Below are 9,723 nucleotides of genomic sequence, written 5' to 3'. Positions count from 1 at the left end.
TAAAGTTAGAACATTACTGTAGTTATAGGTGTTAGTAATGCGATTTTAGGCCATTTTTAACACCATAATTTTCAGTGCGGTTTGGTCAAAACCACCTTTGCACCACACCTTATTTTTTCAATCACATGTGAGGTTTGTTGTGATGTACAAGGTGTGGTTTAGTTGGTTTGGGCAAATATATTTTTCAAAATGTCAAGGCCAATTACTAGTTATTATTAATAACCATGACAATATGATAGTATATTTCCAAAAAAAAACATGTGAAACAAAAATGGTAACACAAATATATATATATATATATATATATATATATATATATATATATATATAGATAGATAGATAGATAGATAGATAGATAGATAGATAGATAGATTATGGCAGACAAAAATAAGTCAAACTAAATTTCTACCTCACACAATTAATTTATAGAGATGGGATGTCAATCAACATTTGTTACCCTTGTTTAATTGTGTTAAGCTTGGAATGAAAGGATAAGTGCTAAGAATAAGTATGAGACAAGGAAATTGATTAACAATAATCTTGGATTGCTTGTATTATGTTCCTCAGGTTTCGTTGAGATACGGATTTACACTTGTTCTTAGATTGCAATGATGTTCCCTTCTTTTTCTCTTTGTTATGATTTTTCTTTTCACAGGGGCCTCTCTACCTTATATAGTCACCCAGATTGCATCTTGGCCTTCCATTATGAGGGCTAGGGTTCATTTCCCTTAATACTTGTCTCATTAGAGCCTTACTAGAAGGTTTCTACACCAACTATAAGATATGATAACACTGTTCAATAGTCATTTTCTTATTAATGCTGCTAGCTAAGTGAGTTCAGAGCATTGAATACGGAGGTGATGGGTGTTTTATCTGCATTCTTCCTTTTTTTGCTTAACAACAAATCTTCCTTCTTTTCTTCGGTTTGTGCTCAATGGTCTTTAGAACTAGGTCTTGGCCCTTCCAAGGACATTTCAATATCCTCAGGGTCCTTGGGTATTCTAGTCTCCTTGGGCTTGCGGTTGAGTTGTTATATTTGTCTCAAAGACTTGTTGACAGTACCTTCTGAAGTCTGTATATAAGACAAAAAAAATCATGACAAATTGATAGAAACTAAAATACCACAAATATATACAAAACAAAAAATAATCCACGACAATAAACCATTAACAATTACACATGTTAAACAAATATAAAATATAACACAAAAATGCTTAATAAGCAACAAACATATGGTTCATAATAGTGTACCAAATACACCGCTAATCATGTCCACTAGTTTCAAGTTTCAATTATCACAACCATAATGGAAACAAGTCTAAAGCAAGTATAGAATGAATTACAGACCCAACAATAAATTGTTTAAATAAATATGAACTCAACAAAAAAGGTCCAATCATCCAATGCTATGATGAATGGGTGAGACTTGAGAGAGATTGAGAGTGAAAGGATATCGAGAGAGAAGAATGTGTTGGGATATTATACAAAGTAATAATGAAAAAACAAGGTTAAAACAAAAGACAAACAAAAAATAGATAACTTGGAGGCACTATATCGTTTTCCTTAGACAATATTTGCCCTTCACATTATCGTTGCTAAAGGGTTATTGCAAATTTGTCCTCAGAATACAACCAAGATGTTGAGTTCTACAGATATCAATTCTGAAGAATAACCACAAAATTTCTTGTGTTTCTACAAATAAGCCTCTATTTATACCCATAAGGTTATATTTCATCAAAAGGCACGTATGGAGAGTTAAAATGTTTCATAAAACCATTCACAAGGCTTGAAACCTCTTCAACCTCTTCGACCTTTCCGAACAGTCACCAGAAAAATTATGCAAAAAATTTAGTTTTTGAGTTTCGATTAGTCGAGAGGTCCTTTCGATCGATCAAATGCTCTTTTCGATCGATTAAACATGAATCAAATAGCGATCAAACCATCCAGAAACTCTAGGATTTTTTCTTTACCATTTCGATCAATTGAGCCAAAGTCTCGACCAATCAAAAATGTTGTATTTCAAATTTTCATTTAGAAAATTCCAAAACTTGAATTTTCACTTTATGAAACAATATTTTCCAAACTCAAACATCATTATTACAACTTATCCATGTATATACTTGTATATACAACAATCTCCCACTAGGTTGTAATAATATATGTCTCACTTGATTGATATTCTATCTTGCATAATGGAAGATGTCTTTCAACTTAAACTTCCCTTTAGTATAGTTGTTCAAGAAATCAACAGAGTTAATGGTGGCTTGGTGCTTAAACCAAAACTCTTATGTGTTGAAAACGGAAACAACACACACATGAGAATATCCACAACACATTTAGAAATCCACTATTGTTAGTACTATTATGGCCTTGTGCTCTTCCTAGTTTAGTGAACATTTACAAGAGAAAACTCTTTACTCTTGCTAGAAGCGACATCACTTCTATGTTTACAAAGGTGAAGTTCCTTCTTATGTCCCTATTACACAGACATTTATATTTTATGAACTTCATTAAGAGTATTAAAACTCATCCTCAATTATATCGTAACATTCTACACTAATCCATCCTAAATAAGATACAAAATCAGTGCTCTTACTAACCACGTATCAATAGCTTGTTGTTACCCTTCAAACCTCTTTAGATTAAATCAATTCGAGGTTGGGTTCCTACTATTGGTGATTCTCTTAATAGAAGGGTTTTAGCCCCATCTCAATGGATATTACCCCAACCATATCTCGAGACACTGCTTTAATTAAAAGGTCTGTCAAAGTATTATTTGACCTTACATAGACAATTGAAATGGTACCAGATTCTATTAATTGTCTTATGTAATTATGTCTTAGACCTATATGTCTAGACTTACCATTATACATTTTATTGTATGCTCTATCCAAGGTGGCTTCACTATCGCAGTACACCGAAATAGCTGGTATTGGTTGTGGCCACAACTTTATGTCTAACAACATATTTCTTAGCTATTCTGCTTCCTTGGCTACTGCCGCTAAGGCTATAAATTTTGATTTCATGGTGGAGTGAGAAATACACGTTTGTTTCTTTAATGCCCAAGAGATGACACCCCTACCAAGAATGAATATCCAACCAAACGTGGATTTGTTATCACTCACACTGGTAATCCAACTAGCATCCAAATAACTTTCCAACACTGCTCAAAATTTGGAATAAAAGAGTCTCAAACTTATGGTTTTCTTTAAATAACCAAGAACTCTACCAATTGCTTTCTAGTGATCTATACTTGGATTACTTGTAAATCTAGAAAGTTTGCCCACTGAAAATGATATATCTGGTCTTGTACAATGCATAGCATACATCATGCTACCAATAGCACTAGCATACTCAAGCCGTGCTATTACTCTTCTAGTGATTTCATCCAACTTTATGCTCCGATCAAAAGGTATATTTGCTTCCTTTATATTAAGATGTTCAAATCTTTGAAGCACTTTCTCAACATAATGAGATTGACATAGTGCAAATCTCTCACTATGTCTTTTAATTTTGATTTCCAAAATAGTATCTACTTCGTTTAAATCTTTCATTTGAAATATAGAAGAAAATACTTTTTGGTTTCACATACACCTTTCATATTTGTACCAAATATGAGCATATCATCCATATAAAGGCATACAATGACTCCATATTCCTTTGTAAATTTGGAATACATACATTTGTCAAAACTATTGTACACAAAGTCATCCGACAAAATTGCTGAGTCAAACTTCTCATGTCATTATTTTGAAACTTGTTTCAAGTCATACAAAGACTTGACTAACTTGCAAACTTTCTTTTCGTTTCTAGAAAGTACAAAACCTTCAAGTAGTTCCATGTAAACTTCCTCATCAAGATCACTATTTAGGAAAGCTGTTTTAACATCTATTTGATGTACAATCAACTTATATATGGATGCAATTGCCAACAATACACGAATAGACGTGATCCTAACCACCGATGCATAGGTATCAAAGTACTCTGCTCCTTCCCTTTGTTTAAAGCCTTTTGCCACTAACATTGGTCTACAGGTTTGTATTGATCCATTAATATTATATATTTTTTTTCTAAATACCCATTTACAACCAATTGGTTTAGAACCAGTAGGTAAATCCACTAGGACCCAAGTATTATTGGATAATATTGAGTCTATCTCATCAATCACGACTTCTTTCTAGAAAGCTAAATCTCTAGAAACCATAGCTTCCTCAAATGTTTTAGGATCATCCACTGTGTTAAACATTATGGGTATTTTATTTAGGACCACTTGTCTATTACCTTCAACTAGGTATAATTGAGCTTGATAAGAAATGAAATATGAACCAAAATCCTTTACTTTTCTTATCCTTTGATTCTTTCTTTGTTCACTTGGTGAACCACTTTCAATTCTTTTAGTACCACCCAAAGTAGTGTTGGGATTAAAGTCACTTTGTTGTGTTTGAGTAGGTATCAAAGCATCCATGGAATCTTTACTAAATTTATCTTCAATAAACTTAACATCTCTTGATTCCACCACCATATTAGAGCTTAAGTTTAATAATCTATATGCCTTTGAATTTTCAGCATAACCTACAAACACACTTTTCATAACTCTTGGTCCTAACTTTGTTCTTTTCGGATCAACAACTCTATAAAAAGCTAAACACCCCCACACTTTGATATAATCAATGTTTGGTTTCCTTCCATTCCATAACTCATATGGAAATACTTTAATCTTCTTGGAAGGTACTCTATTGTACACATGACATGCTGGAAACAATGTCTCTCCCTACAAATTAAAAGGAAATTCTGCACTCAAGATCATGACATTTGCCATGTCTACAAGAGTCCTATTTTTTCTTTTAACCAAACCATTTTGTTGGGGTGTATAAGGGGCTAAAATTTGGTGTATTATATCATATTCCTCACAAAACTTAGAAAAATCATTAAGAAAATATTCACCACATCTATCTCTTCGTAGGATCTTTATTTTTCTATCCTTTTGATTTTCTACTTCAGTTTTATAGCGTTTGAACATGTCAAAAGATTCATCTTTATTTTTGATTAAATACACATATGTAAATCTAAAGAAATTATCAATGAATGTAATGAAGTATCTTTTACCTTCTCTAGTTAATACACCATTCAATTCACATACATCAGAATGTACAAGTTCAAGCATAATAGAATTTCTATCTGACTTAGAAATATGTTTCTTTGTCATCTTTGCTTGAATACAAATTTCACATTTCTTTTCATCATCATGCTTATATGAAATCATACTATGCTTTGACATAAATTTCAAATATTTGAAATTTAAATATCCTAACTTAGCATGCCACAAATATGATGAATTAACAATATAAGTACAAACAGAAACTTCTTTATTAATAATATTTAGTTTGTACATGCCATCAATTTCATATCCCTTTCCTACAAATATCTCATTCTTGGACAAGATTTTCAATTCAAGTACAACTTTTACACCACATTTACATAACAAATTGGCAAACACAAGATTCTTCTTAATATAGGGTACATGAAAAACATTGGTCAAGATCATCATCTTGTTGAAACTTATCTTCACTTCAACGGTGCCCTTTCCAAGAACATTTGCTATATTATGGTTGCCCATCAGCACTTGTTGCTCAATGGAAGACTCATCATAAGCCTTGAATTGCTCTTTGTTGTTGCACACATGCACCATTGCACTCGAATTGAACCACCAATCAAAAGGATTTGCAATCACAGTCATTTGAATTTCAGTGATCATATCAATATGTATACCACTTACCATAGCAACAATGTCCTCAATGAAATTTGTTTCAATGACATTGCCTTCTTCATCCTTTTTCTTGTTCTTTAAGAGTTTACATTCGCAAATGTAATGACATTTCTTTCCACAATGGAAACATGCCCAGTTCTTCTTGTCCTTGTTGGGATTCTTGGAGTTGTTCTTCTGGAAATCACTCCCACTTTTGTTTACTTTCAAGTACTTATTGGTTTTACTCAAACTTCCACTTCGAACATTGCTCACATTGTTCACATTCACTTTAGAATCGGTGTTAGTCACATCTCTAACCCAACTTTCCTCTTCAATTCGAAGATGTTGTCCGAATTGTTCTAAAGTGAAATCTTTCTACATATGCAAAAGCTTCTTCCTAAAATTATTCCAACTTGGTGGGAGTTTCACAATGATTACATCCACTTAGAATGATTTAAGAATATTAATTGACAAATCACGGAGTTCATTGACCAAAATCTATAACTCATGCACTTGATTTAAAACTGAGATATTATCAAGCAATTTATAATCAAAATGCTTTTGAATAATAAACTTATTCATACCTACTTTCTCAATTTGTACTTTGCCTCCAAAGCATTCCAAATCTCCTTCGGTGACTTCATTGATGTGTAGAGATCATAGAGACGATCCAAAAGAGAACCTCTTTACATGACTTCCCCATTGATCAATTTTTCTAGCAAGTACAAGCCTATTAGAATTTCAAAATGCTTAGCCATGACCTTAACTCAACCATAGCATACCTCAAGATACATGGACAGTGCCTCCTGCTCATTGCATCAAATTAATTTTGATGGTGTTGTGTTTAATGATGAAGATAAAAATATTATTGGGGTTGTTATTAGAGATTATAAGGGGATGGCAATTGCTTCAATGTCCCAAAGTATAACTATACCTCACTTAGCGGTGGAGTTAGAAGCTTTTGCAGTAGTGAGGGCGCTGGAAATCAATATTGCTTCAACTATTTTGGAAGGTGTTTTCGAGATAGCAATTAGTGCTCTTTAGGATGAGTCTATTTCGATGGCGTTATTTGGTTTTTTTAATTTAAAATGCAAAATTTATTGCAGACTTTTTTCCTGCTATTAGTTTTTCGATTGTACATCAAAATTGAAATTTAGCTCATAATTTTGCTAAACGTGCAAGTTATGTCACAAGTTTTCTTCCGTGAATGTAATATGTCTCAACACACATCTAGTTTGAATTTCAAGTCGACTTGATTCATGTTTCTTAATAAATTACAACTTCCTTCTAAAAAAAAAAGAATATCAACCAAACTTTAGGACTTAAAATAATATTTTAACATATACATATACATTTATATATATATATATATTGTTGGGGGGTGGGGCGGTGAACTTGACTCAAGGCCGAAGCCCAAATGCTCAAAAGATCATGCTTGGGGAAATGGCCAAGCCCATCTCAATAAATAGTAACATGAAACCTCCTAGGACTATTCCTACGGAGTTCCAAGTATGCCGCCAACCTTGAGACGCTTTCCGAGATCATAAGCACGGGTGACCCCTCAGTAAACAAAAGAAGTACCACAGGTGATCAATCCTGCCCTTTTTATTTTTTGGCGAGGTGACACTCTTACCAAGACCACATCGGGAAACCTCCTAAAAGGGTAAGAATTACAAAGATCGTCATCTCTGCATTAATGAGAGGTTCTCTACCTAATTTTTTTCACATTAAATACACATAGGATAACCTAAAACAATACAAACAACCCCTAAAAGTCATGTTTCATGATGAAAAAAGGGAGAGAAGCAACGGAGGATGTGACAAGTATCTTCGAAAAGTCCGGTTGGGAGCGGACCAGCTGGAAAGATAAGGGAAGGAAAAATGCTTATAAAAGGGGTGAAGGCTACCATAGAGAAGAGGCTGAGTCAAGAAAAAAGCCTAGAGAAGAGAGTATGATTTATGGTATTTTTCTTTTCTTGTTAACTCCCTATACCTTGGGAAATGAATTGTACTACTTGGCTTCTGATTTGCAATTTCCACAATTTTTCACATCAACAATATTTAAAAAACAAATAAATAGTTTTGATAATAGTGCTATCTCTTTTGATAGTTCTTTTGATAGTAGTGATTTTAATAAATAACTGTGTATATGTTTTGTGGATTACAATGACCACTATTAAAGTTTTATAACTTTAATTTACATTTAGTTTTTTGTTTTGTTTCTTTGAACACACATAAATAAATATATATTGTGGTTTCACTGGTTTGTACTTATATGTAAGTTTATGATATATTTATATTTTTTAATAGTTTACTTATCTATTCATTTTATTGAAGTAATAATTATAAATATTTTTGAAGAGAGTTTTATTAGATACAATAGTACTTCAAATTTATTAGGCTATAAGGTCCACTCCATGATGACTTTATCGAGGAAAAATTAGATTATGAGATAAAACATTTTGTTAGACATAATTTTTAGTTTTTGGTTATATTTAACTTGGTCCCCCATAAGAAAAATTCATGACTTTGCTGCTGAACATGTATTTGGCTAAAGTCCTTAGAGAGAAGACAAAGTTGGCTTCATTAGAATTAAAAGGCCATGCTAAAAAACCTCTTCAGCTAAAACCTGAATCTGAATGAGATCAAGTTAGTTTGATAAAAATAATTTTTATATATTAGTTTAAATTCATTTATATGAATTTGCGACCATATATATATATATATATATCCTTATTAATGAAGGGTAACTTCATTTAGAAATAAGTTATAAATGTCAAATAACAAATTTTATTTTAAATTAAAAAAGAGAATTCCTAAAATTTAGAATTTTTTTCCCTTTGTGTTCAAAAAAGAAATTACAGTTACTGCTTATTTTTGAAGTTTATCATTTTTATTTGTTTGAAAATAAAAATATATATTTCTTTTTTTGGGAGAGAAAAAAATATTTGTAAATTATTATTGATCCAAATTATTAACCTTTACAAAAAAAGAGCATTTGAGCACGTGCTCACACGCGAAGGAAATATTTTTTTTTTGAGTAAAGGTTAATAATTTGAATCTATTATAATTTAGAAATATATATTTTTATTTTTCAAACAAATAAAAAGGATAAATTTTAAATTAAACAGTGACAGTAATTTCTTTTTTGAACGTGAAGGAAAAAAAAAACCTAAATTTTAGAAGTTTTCTTTTCGAATTCAAAATAAAATTTGTTATTTGACATTTATGACCTTATTTCTAAATAAAGTTACCCTTCATTAATGAAGGTATTTTTTAATCACATAAAAGTCTAGTTGAAAGAGGGAAATCCTATCACCGCACACCCTTGGTACGGACATACGGTGGTCACTCCATAAGTATAAATGATTGTGGGGTGTGGGGAGTTATTGCACATGTACACTTAGATTAGGCTAGAGTAAAATTTTATCTTGTATAAAAATAAAAAAAAATAAAAAAAGAAAGAAAGAAAGAGGGGAATCCTCTTTATATATATGTGTGTGTGTATATATATATATATATTTTATACACATATACACTTAGATTAGGCTAGAGTAAAGTTCTATTTTGTATAAAAAAAAAGAAAAAAAAGAAAGAAAGAGGGGAATCCTCTTTTATTTATATATATATATATAAAAGAGGATGTATGTATGTATGTATTTGTTTTTAGCATGGTCTCACATTGTTAACGCCTAACCTACCCCATTATGTTTTCTATTCCAACTTTTCCAGAATTTATATTGCAACTTCTTTATTTGTTTGTATTGGCTGAAAATTTCTAAATTTTTATTGCTCTCTTTATTTGTTTTAGGTTGGTTGAAAAATTCTGATTATAAACAAAATTCTCTTCATGTTCTTATTTATTTTTGTTGTGTTGTTTAATTTGGTTTTATTTGGAACTTTGTGGAGCTTAAAACCCAATATTTATGTAACATTGTCTATGCACAATTTGGTTTGCCATTAGATTCTTGGTGTGA

The sequence above is a fragment of the Castanea sativa genome, chromosome 10 (assembly GCF_040712315.1).
Source record: "Castanea sativa cultivar Marrone di Chiusa Pesio chromosome 10, ASM4071231v1".
In the NCBI taxonomy this organism is placed as follows: Eukaryota; Viridiplantae; Streptophyta; class Magnoliopsida; order Fagales; family Fagaceae; genus Castanea; species Castanea sativa.
This window is presented reverse-complemented; position numbering follows the sequence as displayed.